Source organism: Aquarana catesbeiana, linkage group LG02 (genome assembly GCF_042186555.1).
Source record: "Aquarana catesbeiana isolate 2022-GZ linkage group LG02, ASM4218655v1, whole genome shotgun sequence".
Classification (NCBI taxonomy): Eukaryota; Metazoa; Chordata; class Amphibia; order Anura; family Ranidae; genus Aquarana; species Aquarana catesbeiana.
The window spans coordinates 627,817,291-627,831,502 of NC_133325.1; positions in this window are offsets into that span (position 1 = coordinate 627,817,291).

Below are 14,212 nucleotides of genomic sequence, written 5' to 3' on the forward strand. Positions count from 1 at the left end.
TTTATTGGGTCACCAGCTTTAAGTGTCCTGCCACTCTTTATGTCACCAAGCTAGGTGCCCCTCCACAAAGGCCGTGCTGCATAAATGTTGCATCAGAAAGATGGCTGCTTTGTGGTGGCCATCTTTAAACCTGGGGGCCCCATGATCCCCTAGTGCCCGGGGGCCCCATGAGTTGTCAGTCCCCCCCCCCCTGGTTGTATCCCCCCCAATAAACAAAAACAGAACCAGCAAAAGACTGTTCATTGTCTCTGCAAGTGATATATGGGAGTCTGGCAGCGGGGTGAATTGGTTGATGTTTGTTACTAGTGGCAACTACACCGCTACACATATAACTAATAATATTGCATTGATACATATTTTGTTTTGGGAGAAAGTGGGAGGTGACCAGATTTTCCTTTAGTGATATCACCATCCACAAATTAACCACCTCAGCCCCGGAAGGATTTACCCCCTTAATGACCAGGCCATTTTTTGCGATACGGCACTGCGTTACTTTAACCAACAAGTGTGCGGACATGCAACGCTGTACCCAAATAAAATTGATGTCCTTTTTTCCCACAAGTAGTGCCTTTTTTTGGTGGTATTTGATCACCTCTGTGGTTTTTATTTTTTGCGCTATAAACAAAAAGTATCAACAAAAAGTAAATATCCAATAAACAAATGTAAAAAAGAATTTTTTTTCATCAGTTTAGGCCAATATGTATTCTTCTACATATTTTTGGTAAAAAAAATCCCAATAAGTGTATATTGATTGGTTGAAAAGTTATAGCTTCTACAAAATAGGGGAAAGATTTAGTGACATTTTAATTTTTTTTAATTGTTTTTACTAGTAATGGCAGGGATCAGCGATTTTTAGTGAGACTGCGACATTGCGGCGGACAAATCTGACCCTAAGTGACACTTTTTGGTGACCAGTGACACCATGACAGTGATCAGTGGTATAAAAATGCACTGATCACTGTATAAATAATAAAATAACTGGCAGGGAAGGGGTTGACACTAGGGGTAATCAAAGGGTTAAGTGTTCCCTAGGGAGATGCTTTCTAACTGTCAGGGGGACGGACAGAGTAGAGAGAGATCGCTTTTCCTGATCACTAGGAACAGCTGATTTCTCTCTCCTCCCCTGTCAGAACGGGGATCCGCCCTGTTTACATAGGCAGATCCCCGTTCTGCCTCTGTGAGGAGCGAATGCGTGTTAGCAGGCGGACATCGTGGCCGCCAGGCATGTGCATTGGCTCCCATGTCGCATGCCCCCTGTATCTGTTACACGAAAGGACGTACAGGTACACGGTATATGTGCAGTGGGTGGTCTTTAAGTGGTTAATACATTTTCAATAATGTTCTGAAAATATAAATTATATTGGAAGTATAGTCAAATACTAACTAAGCCTAACCTTACTCTCGCCCCCATTTTAAGCCTATTAAAAGAAAGAAGTCTATACTTACCTATGATGGGGGCAATTCGATGCGGTCACATGATCTCTCCAGCAGCTAGCTTCAGTGTAGAGGAGAGATCACCGACAATGGCTGCAGAGCCTTGATGATGATGTCTCCCATAGGCTTTCTATGGGGAGTTCATTGTTGGCTGTCCTTCCTCTACACTGAAGCTGGCATTGGGACCCGATCATGTAACCAGACTGGAGCGGTCTCAGAATAGGTAAGTATACAAATCTTTTCTTTCACATGGTAGACAGAATAGGCTTAAATTGGGGGTGACTGTATGTTTTACACTTAGTTATTATTTGACTGAAATTACACTTTAACCACCTGGACACTTTCACACTTTTCCCTGTCCAGGCCAGTTTTCAGAGCTGTCACACTTTCGATGACAATTACTTAGGCATGCAACATTGTACCCAAATGACATTTTTATAATTTTTTGGAGATAGATAGTACTTTCTTTTGATGTTATTTAATTACCACTGTTTTTTTTTTTTTTTTGCTATATAAACAAACAAAAAAATAATCTGAAAATTTAGAAAAAAAATGTTCTTAGGTTTTGTTAATACATTTTGCAAATAAATCAAAAAGGGTAATGAATGTAACACAGACCAAAAGGTAGAGAAAAAATATATATAACATGTCACAGTGTATTATACATTGTAAATTAAAAACAGCTCACATGTAAGAAATGGACTCCAGATCACCAGAGTGAAGTGGCAGATAATGTGAATCGCACAGGTCAACAATCCCGGCAGATGGTGAGGCCATTGGGGGGCCTAGTTAAAGAATAAATAAATAATCACCACAGAAAACCCCTAAATACTGTGAATTAGGGTTACCAAATACTTGGAATTATCCCCCGTCAACGAATCACCATCCCCATTGGGGGGGCCTAGGCAAGCATGGAATACTCAAGTCCTGGACCACGTGGATAGTGGCTGGAATGGCCGGGTGACACCCGGGGAGATGGGTAGAGCTGTAATTCTGGCAAAATGTTGTGGCCATGGACCAGAAGTGACACACTCAGGAACTGAAGGTAACGTCAAGTACTTGCAGAAGAGCCAGAAAAAAGCTCCGCTGTTGAAGGCAATGATGGACACTGATGCAATAGATTGCTGCTCCAAAGCTGCTGGAAACCACAGGAGAAAGACAAATGGGGATTAACGCGGCCAATTGCTTGGGACCAAGGACTATATGATTCAGGGATTACCCCTTCTTTAGGTCACATTGATGGTCAGCCTCTGATCGCCTCTGCATGAGTGTTCAGTGAATATAGCCTAGGATAGCTTCAGCTACAGCCGGGGCCGGATTTGTCACAAGGCCACCGAGGCCAGGCCTCGGGGCGGCAGTGGTGCAGGGGCATCGCACTTCTGCGGCGACTTTGCAGCTGCCCCCCCTTTCGAGCAGCCCATTAAAGCCTATTAGGGGCACTGGCACCGATGCCCGTAGAAAAGATGGCCGCGAGCCGCCCACGCAACTGCACATGCGCCGTTCCGAAGCCGGCCGGGCTCGGGAAAGCTCGTACGCGCTCGGCCGGGCGGCGCATGTGCAGTAGTGTGATTGCACCGCCCGGCGCCATTTTTGAAAAAATCGTAGGTAGTAATGTCAGCGGTGCGGCGGCGGGGGAGAGAGATGACATCTCTCATTGCCCACACCACTGTTCCTCCATCTGATGGCAGGCAGCATGGCAAATGACATCCCCGGCTGGTGGCAGGCAGCGTGGCAAGTGACATCCTCATCTGGTGGCAGGCAGCGTGGCAAGTGACATCCCCATCTGGTGGCAGGCATAGTGGCAAGTGGCAAGTGACATCCCCATCTGGTGGCAGGCAGCATGGCAAGTGACATCTACAGCTGGTGGCAGGCAGCGTGGTAAGTGACATCCCCATTTGGTGGCAGGCATAGTGGCAAGTGACCTCCCCTATCTGGTGGCAGGCAGCGTGGCAAGTGACATCCCCATCTGGTGGAAGGTATAGTGGCAAGTGACCTCCCCTATCTGGTGGCAGGCAGCATGGCAAGTGACATCCCCATCTGGTGGCAGGCAGCGTGGCAAGTGACATCCCCATCTGGTGGCAGGCAGCGTGGCAAGTGACATCCCCATCTGGTGGCAGGCAGTGTGGCAAGTGACATCCCCATCTGGTGGCAGGCAGCGTGGCAAGTGACATCCACAGCTGGTGGCAGGCAGCGTGGCAAGTGACATCCCCATCTGGTGGCAGGCAGCGTGGCAAGTGACATCCCCATCTGGTGGCAGGCAGCGTGGCAAGTGACATCCCCATCTGGTGGCAGGCAGTGTGGCAAGTGACATCCCCATCTGGTGGCAGGCAGCGTGGCAAGTGACATCCACAGCTGGTGGCAGGCAGCGTGGTAAGTGACATCCCCATCTGGTGGCAGGCATAGTGGCAAGTGACCTCCCCTATCTGGTGGCAGGCAGCGTGGCAGGTGACATCCCCATCTGGTGACAGGCAGTGTGGCAAGTGACAGCCACAGCTGGTGACAGGCAGCGTGGCAAGTGACATCCCCATCTAGTGGAAGGTATAGTGGCAAGTGACCTCCCCTATCTGGTGGCAGGCAGCGTGGCAAGTGACATCCCCATCTGGTGACAGGCAGCGTGGCAAGTGACATCCTCATCTGGTGGCAGGCAGCGTGGCAAGTGACATCCCCATCTGGTGGCAGGCAGCGTGGCAAGTGACTTCCCCATCTGGTGGCAGGCAGCATGGCAAGTGACTTCCCCATCTGGTGGCAGGCAGCGTGGCAAGTGACATCTCCATCTGGTGGCAGGCATAGTGGCAAGTGACATCCCCATATGGTGGCAGGCATAGTGGCAAGTGACATCCCCATCTGGTGGCAGACAGCATGGCAAGTGACATCTCCATCTGGTGGCAGGCAGCGTGTCAAGTGAGAGATGGTGGCAAGTGAAACGCTCAGGGCCCCCAATGATTCTGCATTATGGTGAGTTGAACTATTTTATTTTATATTACAATGTAATGATAGAAATAATGTTTTTCAATCATCCTGACACCATACCAACCATGGTGCCGGGGATGATTGAAGCACTAACACCAGCCATTGCCCTGAAAAATTGCCCACAAAAATCCTTACCCCTCGCGCCCATACCCTGAAGTATTTTCAGTCTGTACAATTAAAGCCAGTTATTTTTAGTGTTCTCATGTGTGGAGATATGTTTTTAATTGATCTATTGTAGCAGTCATTGATAAAGGACGTGAATGGTGGGGTGTGTGTGTGTGTGGGGGGGGGGGGGGCGGCATTGAAGGACTCGGCCTTGGGGCGGCAAAGGGAGTAAACCTGGGCCTGGCTACAGCAGTCCCTGTTCCTAAAAGCCAAACAGGCCTAACAAACTGGTATGTGGCTGTTCCCACAGCTATGTTCTCTGGCTAGGAAGTACAGGAGGCTGAACAAAGGGTAAACAAAACAGTGTGGTTCTAGTAGAGCAGTTGTCTGAGTAGTATGAGTGGGACTGGTGTCATGCAGGAACTTAGCCAGTGAGACATGCTGATGGGTCATTACTGGTGCCAGGCAGAGACATGGTCAGCAAACAGGCAAAGGAGTGGTCCAGGCAGAAGGCAGGAATATGGTCCATAAACAGGCCAGGTTCACCACAGGCAGCAGGCAGGGATGTGGTCAGCAAATAGCCAAAGGATTGGTCCAGGCAGCAGGCAGGAACATGGTCCATAAACAGGCAAGGGTCAGTGCAGGCAGCAGGCAGAGATGTGGTCAGCAAATAGCCAAAGGATTTGTCCAGGCAGCAGGGCCTCGGACAGGTAAGACCTGGAAATGGGCTAGAGGCTTCTTCCCATCCAAAGCTCTTCAAAGTCTCCTTCAAATTTTTCAGAATTACAAAACCCTGAGAAAACCAAAACCTTTGTTTTTTCCACTCAGAAATACTACTCTGGAGCCCCTCACTGGGCTTACGTGAAACCCCTGTGTTCAATCCCACTACTACAGTGGCAGGCAAAAGATCAGTTCAGGTGGCCGATATATGGCCGATTAACAGGGTTAGGTCAGTTCAGGCATATGGCAGAAGCAGGATCAATAAACAGGTAAATGGTCGGTACACATGATATCAGATACAAGAAAATGGCAGGCAGTCACATGAGAAATATCTTCACCATATCTTTACTAATAGCATATTGAGGTATGGTAGTGCCTGAAGCAGTCTCCTATACAGAGGCCAGTTTCTGAGGGATATTAATGGCAGTAGTATTGGGTGTCATGCCTTACTCATTCTCTGCTACATACACATTTTTTTTCTGTGGTCTTTGGCCTGTTTCGGTAGGAGGGATAATACCTGGGAAGTGTCTTTTCTGAAGCATGCTCACTGCATCAGAGCAAAGTGTTCAAGTGCATTGTCTTATTTAAAAATAGGGGGTGTTGCAATTTATTCTCAAAACATTAGGTAAAATCCAGGTCTTTCTGTGCACTTGATGGAAGAGTTGTACAGGGCCAACTGGAAAAGGTACATGGATTCTTTTTCGTACCAATGTGAATAGATCTTCTGGTAGCTAAGTAGGGCTGTAACATTTGGTCATTATAATCCACATCTCCCACGAACTGATTGTAATCGTGTATGCACGGTTTTTAGACTGGACCGTGCCCTTCCTTGGTTTTCCACTGAGGTATTATTGTGGTTGGAGGAAAGAACATACACATCCTACTTATCCCTCTATTTAAGGGCCAAAATCTATTTCTTCCACAAACTGGTGGACTCCCGCTTGTTCAGCTTTGTGGTAACCAATCTTTGTGGGAAGCCCTTGTGGTTTGGTCACACTGTACCACACAAAAGTATGCTGGAGGTAAAGGTGGTGGAAAAATGGGGAGGCTGGTGTAAAAAGTATCGACATAGAGGTGGTACCCCTAATGGAAAAGGGATGATACAAGGTCCCACACAATTTTTCCACTGTTCCCCATATAGGTTGGGTATTCAGGGGGCTCCAGCTGGCTGTCCTCTCCTTCATAAACCCAGAAGTTATACGTGTACCCTGTGGCCTTCTCCCAAAGTTTGTATAACTTAACCCTGTATATTGTCTGTTTACTTGGGATATAATGTTTGATGCCAAGCCTGCTGGCAAAATAGATGAGGGACTCATTAACTCATTTTTGTTGGGAGTATACAGTGCCTTGAAAAAGTATTCATACCCCTTAAAATTTTACACATATTGCCAAAAACATAAATTAATTTTTTTTTTAGGATTTTATGTGATAGACCACCACAACATGGCACATAATTGTGAAGTGGAAGGAAAATGATAAATGGTTTTCAATTTTGTTTTACAAATAAATATCCGAAAAGTGTGCATTTGTATTCAGCCCCCTTTACTCTGATACCCCTAACTAAAATCTAGTGGAACCCATTGTCTTCAGAAGTCACCTAATTAATGAATAGAGTCCACCTGTGTGTAATTAAATCTCAGTATAAATACAGCTCTTCTGTAAATCCCTCAGAGGTTTGTTAGAGAACCTTAGCGAACAAACAGCATCTTGAAGGTCAAGGAACACACCAGACAGGTCAGGGATAAGATTGTGGAGAAGTTTAAAACAGGGTTAGGTTATAAAAAATTATCTCAAGCTTTGAACATCTCACAGAGCACTGTTAAATCCATCATCCGAAAATGGAAAGAGTATGGCACAACTGCAAACTTACCAAGACATGGCCATCCACCTAAATTGAAAGGCGGGGCAAGGAGAGCATTAATCAGAGAAGCAGCCAAGAGGCCCATGGTAACTCTGGAGAAGCTGCAGAGATCCACAGCTCAAGTGGGAGAATCTGCCCACAGGACAGCTATTAGTTGTGCACTTCATAAATCTAGCCCTTATGGAAGAGTGGCAAAAAGAAAGCCATTGTTAAATGAAGTCCAGTTTGCAGTTTGCAAGAAGCCATGAGGGGTACACAGCAAACATGTGGAAGAAGGTGCTCTGGTCAGATGAGACCAAATTTAACTTTTTCCCTAAAAGCAAAACTATGTGTGGTGGAAAACTAACACTGCACATCACCCTAAACACACCATCCCCACCTTGAAACATGGTGGTGGCAGCATCATGTTGTGGGGATGCTTATTCAGCAGGGACAGGGAAGCTTGTCAGAGTTGATGGGAAGATGGATGGAGCCAAACACATGGCAATCTTGAAAAAAAGACTTGAGACTGAGGCAGAGGTTCACCTTCCAGCATGACACCCTAACCATACAGCCAGAGCTACAATGGAATGGTTTATATCAAAGCATATTCACGTGTTAGAATGGCCCAGTCAAAGTCCAGACTTAAATTCAATTGAGAATATGTGGCAAGACTTGAAAATTGCTGTTCACAGATGCTGTCTGACAGAGCTTGAGCTATTTTGCAAAGAAGAATGGTCAAAAATTTCACTCTCTAGATGTGCAAAGCTGGAGGAGACATCCCAAAAAGACATGCAGCTGCAATTGCAGCTAAAGGTGGTTGTCATAAGCAGAAAGATTTTGAGGAAGGTACAGGGAATGATCAATGAATTGTAGAAACCTCATTTCTCATTGCATAGTGTGTTCTGGGCATACGAGAATAGAGTGGCATATGGTGAATGGGGTGTATGGACCGGTAGAAGTAGACCTTGTTTTTTTTTTTTTTTTGTGAGCCCCATATTTAGTGTAAGTCCAAGAAAACTTTACATTTTTCCATTATGACAGGTTTCCATTTAAATGGATGGGCGTAAGATGAATTTGGATTGTTGCAATGTATTGGTTGGCATAAAGATTGTACTGGTCCACAATTAAATTCAATAAATCATTGGTGAATAAAAAAATTAAAAATCAATGGGCGTAACATTTTTAGTTATTATAGCGCTGCTGGTTGCCTGCTGCTCTTCAGAGCGCCTCTTTCTTTTTGTAGGCACACTTCCCTCCTCTGATTCAATTACTGACCCACTGCTCTCCATGGGTTTTTATTCAGTTTTATTGCTATGTTGCTGGATATTGCGGTTTTTAATTTTTAAAGATTTATATGTCTTTTTTGGCTCTGCTTGGTGAGCTTTTTTTGACCCAGCTTTTCTCAAGTGTGGATGGCTTTCTGCTTCGATGACTGGTGAGGTTTTACAGAGGTCGCTGGTTTTAAGCTTTACATGCGTAGTTTGCTGCTTACATACAGTATATGCAGCTTGGTGGCTGGTGAGTGTGTATTGATGGTGGCTGGATAACACAGTGGTGTCATTGTGCTCTATTTGGCAGAAGAAATACACAGACACGTGGATTTAATCAGTGGACTTTATTATATTACCTTATATGATATTTGTTCTTAAAGGGACAGTTTCTTACACATTCACTTGTATTTATGGTGACATTTTGTTTTTTGTGATTTTTTTATTTGTAATTTTCTTTTATTTTCACTTGTTGGTTTCTTATATATAATATAATTTGGCGCTGCACCCTATATAAATATACCATTTGGGAGGTTGATGTACAATATATTGACCTGTGTTGCTGGCTGCCAGCATTATTCACACTCTGAAGAAAGAAGAACAGTCCTGGAAGGCTGCACTCAATAAAAAAAAAAAAGCACCTTTATTGTAACAAAAAAAGATTAAAATCCAAAACAGGTCACATCAGAGGTGGATGATACAGGAACAGCAGCTAACGCGTTTCACATCTACTGATGCTTACTCATAGCTAGATTGGAAATTATCAACTGTGTGTATATAAAGAGAAAGTGATTTGAAAAACATAAAACACCTGGCAATAAACTCAGAGTTTGAAACACTGCACCCATTACACAGTTAACCTTCAAAGTCACAGAAAATGAAATATATTAATAAAAGTTAGATTGGATTAAAAACCATTCTCTATACAAAAGATGCTGGGAATCCACAATTGTTCACAGAATGTAAAAAATCATTATATAACCACAGGTAATGCAAAACAGTTGGAAAAATAACAAATATAAAGTAATTAATATAAAAGAAGTTCTGCAGAACACTATGTGGAATAAAAGATGTTACATCTGTGCCGAACACATGTGATACACATAGACACTGTAATGCGCTAGAGGGTTGTCTCTATGAAGAGTATCAAAAAGAAAATACAATTGACGACTGACAGATTTAAATCATTCATAAATGTCACATTGTATGAAATACATCAAAAAGTAATAATGTATCTGATAATAAAAAATGGGCAACCACACAGGCGCATGAGAGTGTGAATGTGAAAATAAAGACCTGAACCGCAACTCATGTAATATACCGTCAGGGTTGGACTGGGACAAAAATTTGGCCCTGGACTTCATCCAGACTGGCCCACTTTGACAGGTCCCTCCCATGCCGGCTGGACAAACCCGCCTCCCCCGGCCTGCCACCCAAGCCCCCCCCCCCCACTAGCCATTAGCCGTTCTACATTATTTCTCTTATAGACAGTACCAGTGGGGAAGTTAGACATTATTTCACCTGGGGCAAAGAATCAGTTTGCCCCCCCCCCCCAATGGGACAAGATTAGGCAGGAAAGTGAGGCCACCCTCCTTCCAGATCGTATGATGAGCTTCTCAGTGTTGACCCCTGAGCATCATGCCTGTATTCAGGCGCGCTGCATAACTAGCCAGGGAGAGGAGGTGAGCACTGTGGGGGGGACAGAGGACCGGAGGGAGGCAGCGGTCCACTGTCAGTGAAATCGGCCCACTGAGCCATCGGCCCACCGGGAAACTCCCTGTAGTCCCGATGGCCAGTACATGCCTGTATACCGTAATCACACAATAATATAGTGAATACAGATTGGGCAAATAGCCAAGAGAGAAGACAATGGAAAAACATCAGAGACAAAAATAGTGAGAAAAGTTTAACAGGAAAAAAAATGGAAAAATGCATATGTATATTATGAGACATGGAGTCTCACTTAATCTGCTGCAAACGGGATAAAAGACCAGAGGGAAATAACGAAACTACACTGCAATCACTATGGCACAGGTAGCGAAAAATGAATGTTTGTCATTATGGATATCTAAAACTGAAAATGAGAAGTGCCATGAAAAGTGCCATCAAACACAAAGACTCACTCCGTCTATTGCAATCGACAGAATTACTTAAATAGGAGATAATGTGGGTGTACCATATTCAGTATGCTACAAAAAGCGAACAATGCTGATGTGGAGAATACTGTTTATGAAAAATAAATTTTAAATTTTAAATTTTGAATTTTAAATATTAAATTCTACTGTTCCGTTGTAATGGAATAAAATGACATGCCTAAACATAGATCAGCGGAACCTTTTTGATCCGTAAATTCAAACAGCAGTGCATAATCATTGTAGCATTGAATATGCTTAGATTATACAGCCATATATAAAATAAGTTGTTACATTGTTGAGAGGTTTGTGAAAATAAATAATAAAATAAAAAATCACGTCTGATACATATTGTGAGCAATGAAGTCTCACTTAATCTACTGCACATAATAATGAAACAAAAGAAAAGTTATCATAATAAAGCTACACTATGATCACTGTGGTACAAGTAGCAAATATGTATACTTGCCACTATGGATATTTGAGTCAAGAGTGAAATTTGCCAACAAGGACAGAGTCTCACTCCATCTGTTGCAATCAACAGAATTGCTTGAATAAAAGGAAATGCAGATGTACCATGATCAGTGTGTTACGGGAAGCCAACAGTGTTACTATGAAAATGCTGCTTATGAAAGATGAATCTTATTGAGCAATAGTAGCCAAAATTACATTAAATAAAGTAAAATAACTAGACAATGGATAGCGGAACTTAATAGTTCCGCTAATCCTAGCAACAGTGCATAATCGTAACTGTGTAGCATTAAATATGTTTAGATAGTACAACCACACATAAAACCAAAACTCCATTATTGAAAAGTTGTTATAAGATAAAATAAATAGTGGAGTGAAAAATCACATCTCATACACCTATGATGAGCTGAACGAAGACTGCACAGCATATCAAAGAGTATGAATCAAAAAATCAAATAAAATGATGATTTTATAGATTTATTGATAGAAATGTGACACATCCCATTCAAAATTCAGTCCTAGGGGCTGCCTGGTATTCAAAATAAAATACATCTGACTTCCCATTTACACAGGATATTAAACTTATCCCCTCCTCTAGGTGTTTTTTTTCCTTGTCAAAAGAAGTTTATTGATTATACAATGTTATAAAGATACATAAAGTAAGTTTACAAGGATCTATAAAGTAAGCTCATTGTTTTACAGTAGGGTTTATATAGGTAAATATCATGAAATTTCAAATATTAAAGATTGGGTTCACGTAAACCTAAATTAAAGATATATATCATTTCCTTAGTTACTTTTGTAGGTATTTAAATGATTTATACCTACTATACATATTGTTTACAAGTAGAGTGTATATAGGTCAAATAAATTCTGATAATGAGCTTTAATCGTAAGGTGGAGAAAAGGAAAGAGAAAGAAGAAAAAGGGTTGAAAGGTAGAGGTATGGTCCACAAGGTTGTCCCGCTCGTCAGTTTATTATTCTTTTTAGTTCTCATTTAATCTGTTACCATGGCAACAGGACAGAGTCATTGAAGTTTGACAGGAACTGTTGTTTTATCCAAGGATGCCAAAGTTTTTCAAATTTTGGAATTTGATTTTGATCGATGGCTACCATCTTAGCATGGGACATTGTATTATTCATTCTGTGAATTGTTTCTGCTAGTACCAATGTAGGAGATTTCCATGCCTTGGCCACTGTTTGTTTTGCAGCCGTTATTAGTTGGATCATTAGTTTGAATTGAGAGAGTGTTAACCATTCCGGTTTTAGATTAAGTAAAGTTAAATATAGATCTGGTTGTATTATTTTTTTAAATATTTTAGATGCAATCAGGAAGACTTCCTTCCAGAAGGTTTGGATTACTGAGCACGTCCACCATATGTGTAAATATGTGCCTATTTCTGGGCATCCTCGAAAACAAAGAGCTGAGGTATTAGGTGAATATTTTGCCACTCTAGCGGGTACAAGGTACCAGTGAGTTAGGACTTTATAATTTGTCTCCAGTGCTAAGATGTTGGGTGAAGATGACTTAGATGTGAGCCATATGTTAGACCAGTCCGTGTCTTCTAAAGTTCGTCCCAGGTCCTCCTCCCACCTCTGAACGTAAGAGGGTCTATTAAGATTTGCTACTCCATACTAGGTGTTTTTTTTAATCTTTTCTATTCCCTGGATATTGAGGCTTTTAGTGTCTTTCTGATGGTTTATGTTCCAATGTCGCGCTATATTGGTGGCATGGTTTTTTCGATATCATAAAGATGATCATAAAGACGATCTTTTAATCTACGTGTGGTTCTGCCAACATATTGCACGCGACATATGGTGCAAGTAATGACATACACGATATAACGTGTGTTACAGTTGATGACAGAACGTATCTTATGGGTGTTACCTGTAGAAGCTGACATGATAGTATCTCCCTTTTTGATAAAGGGACAATAGGAACAACCACGGCTCCTACATCCAAAAGTGCCCTGGATTGATAGCCAATTACTAGATGTGCTGGCACTGGAAAAGAGACTAGGTGACAAGATAGTGCCCAGGGATGGGGGCCTCCTGGAGACCGTACGGATGCCCTTATGAAGAATACAGGAATATATGGGATCATGATTCAGTACCGGAAGATACTTGGTGACTATCTTTTTAATCTTATTAAATTCTTCGCTATAGGAGTGGAAAAAGTAGGGATGAGATTAGATTTATTAGAATTACTGTTTATTTTGTTGGATGATTTATCAGCAAGGAGTTTACACCTGGGTATCTGATTAGCTATTTTAAGACCTCTGTTAACCAGTTTCCGACCGCCTCACGATGATATACGTCGGCAGAATGGCACGGGCAGGCAGAATCACGTACCTGTACGTGATCTGCCTCCCGCGGGCGGGGGGGTCCGATCGGACTCCCCCAGTGCCCGAGGCGGTTGGCTTCTGTCCTGGAGCGATCAGACGTGAGGAGGCCATCCATTCGTGGCCCCCCCCTCGCGATCGCTCCCAGCCAATGAGAATCTTCCTCTGCCTCTGTATAATAAACAGTGGCAGAGGATGTGATGTCATCGCTCCTCGGCTCGGTATTTTCCGTTCCGGCGCCGAGGAGAGAAGACATCTGAGTGAGTGTAAAACACACATACACACAGTAGAAAACGCCAGGCATACATTACACCCCCCATCACCCCCCGATCCTCCCCTGATCACCCCCCAATCACCCCTCCCCCGTTACACTGACACCAAGCTGCATTGGTGTCATTTTGTGACAGTTATAAGTGGTAGGGCAGTTAGTATTACCCCCCTTTATGTCCAGGGTACCCCCCTAACCCCCCCTAATAAAGTTTTAGCCCCTTGATCACCCCCCGTCGCGAGTGTCACTAAGCAATCATTTTTCTGATTGCTGTATTAGTGTCACTGGTGACGCTAGTTAGGGAGGTAAATATATAGGTTAGCTGTCAGTGTTTTATAGCGTCAGGGACCCCCATATACTACCTAATAAATGTTTTAACCCCTTGATTCCACCCTAGTTAACCCTTTCACCAGTGATCACCATATAACTGTTACGGGTGACGCTGGTTAGTTCTGTTTATTACTGAATAAAGGTTTAGCCCCCTGATCGCCCGGCGGTGATATAACTTAGGTTTTAGGGTCAGATAGGGTCTGCGTCGCCCCAGGCAGCGTCAGGTTAGCGCCAGAACCGCTAACACCCACGCACGCAACATACACCTCCCAATATTTGATCCGATCAGATCTATACTAGCGTCCCCAGCAGTTTAGGGTTCCCAAAA